The sequence below is a fragment of the Buceros rhinoceros genome, unplaced genomic scaffold (genome assembly GCF_000710305.1).
Source record: "Buceros rhinoceros silvestris isolate BGI_N320 unplaced genomic scaffold, ASM71030v1 scaffold23329, whole genome shotgun sequence".
Classification (NCBI taxonomy): Eukaryota; Metazoa; Chordata; class Aves; order Bucerotiformes; family Bucerotidae; genus Buceros; species Buceros rhinoceros.
In genome coordinates, this window is record NW_010431267.1 from 3,331 (window position 1) to 5,341 (window position 2,011).

Here is a 2,011-nt window from a genome sequence, read left to right on the forward strand (position 1 = left end):
GGGGGTGCCGGGGGCTGCGGACGCTGCACGTGGCTGGTGCGTGCACAGTGGTGCCAGCTCTCGTCGGCGTTGCTGTGTTTGCTCATACGGTGTCATCCCCTAGGGTTTTTGCCCTCTGTGTTTCTCCTCTGGCTGGGCTGGTTACCTGGGTTCGGCTCTGGGGCGGGTGGTTGTGTGCTGCTTGGGATGGGTGGGATTGTTTGGCCATGGCTGGGCGGCACGCTGGGCTGCTGAAGGGAAGAGTCTGCCTTTCACAGAATCACAGAATAGGTTGCGTTCAGTTAGAAAGAACCTTTAAAAAGCATCTAGTCCAACCTCCAAATTCTCCTGTAAATGGGGAGAGATGAAAACAAGACTCCAGGAAACTTCCCTGGTCACCCTGATGGGCAGGCGGGGCAAGGTCAGCCCAACAATCTGGGCAGCCCAGCTCCCTAGGCAACTGCTGGTCCCTCTCCCTGAGTCCCTTCAGTCTAATCATCTTCTGAAAGCCGGGAAGAGTCCCGAAGAGTCAGTGCCTCAGCCTTACGCACAGAGAGCGAGAGCTTTGTGTGCACAGGTATCTTGCTCCCTGCTGCCAAGACCTGGTGATGGGTCTGAGCCTTCATGTCCCCTTTGCTGACCCGGGGGTGGGATGGGTCCTGAATCAGGGGGCACCATCATCCCTGAGGCAGGTTGTGCTGTGGCATGGGGCAGGAACGCGGGACCGTTCCCACACTCACAGCCTCCCTCCAGGGAGCTTCTCAGCTTTTCATCCCCTTGCTGCTTTGTGCCGGTGGGGAGATGCTGGCAGGCCCCTCCTCTGCAAAGCCAGAGCCTGCACCAGCACCTGGGAAGATGCTCTGTGTGTCCGGCGTTGGGTGTTAGCAGCTGATCGGTGCTCCCCGCGCTGCCATGGTGCCGGGCAGGGTGGGGGCTCACTGGCGCCTTTCGAGCTGTTCTGCTGCAACACAAATGGGGCAGATAGGATCAGCTGGAAGGCAGGAAGGGTGGCTCGGCCATGGGGAGAATTGCAGGACGTGCCGTTGAGGGGTACGCATGGAGAAAGAAAAGCTGTCGCCATCCCAAAAAGCTCAGCCCTCGGATTTGCTGGGCTCGAGTTTGGAGGCAAGGTGAGCAGGCTGATGCCTGCACAGTACAGGTGGTTTAGGGCTTTGGGCTCGTGACTGAGCCCCCCTCATTCTCCCCAAAACACCGTGCTGGGACAAAGCAGCCCCATGGGTCTCTGGTCCCTCACTGAGGACTCGTGGCTCTCCGTTTTGGTATTCCAGGCTGGCACTTCTCATCCCAGGACCATTCCTTCCCTGCCCCTCCGCCCTGCATTAAGTGAGAAACATTAAAGGGGAAGATCTGTTACACTTCCCATGCCAAAGTGATTGTTCCCGTCCCCATTGTCTGCCTCAGGCAGCCCGGGAGCCCAGCACCTGAGCCCGCAGCGCAGGGCTGCCACGGGAACCAGCCTGTAACAAGATAGCGGCGACACTTTTCTCTTTTATTCTTCTTTCTTTATTTTATTTTTTTGTTCAGCAAACCGTATTATAAACCCACAATGAGGCCCCTTTCAAACAGACCCCTATTAAAGTACCGGCCCCATTTTAAGAGTAAACTTCCAGTGGCACCTGGAGGTTAAGTACAATAGAAATGTGACCTGCCGGAGGAATAGGACGATGCTTTTGTGCGTGTCTCAAACCGAGGGCTGCTGTGCATTCATGCCTCAGTTTCCCCACCTGTAGAACATGGAGAGCACAGGCTCTGGGACAGCCTTGAGGGACAAATGGAACCTCCACAGGTCATCAGAGCTGGCAGAGCCACTGGCACAGCATCCTGCTGGCTGCTTGCTACCGCCCCACCGCTGCCAAATGCGTCCGGTTCCTCCCCATCCGAGGCGTGTCGAAGGCAGGCGAGCGGTTTTTTGGGTGGGCTGGCCATGCCCGGGTCACCCATCACTGGGCTGGCCAAGGTGAGCCAGGGGCAGGAAGGGGCGACGCGGGCGGTGCCGCAGGATGCAGCATGA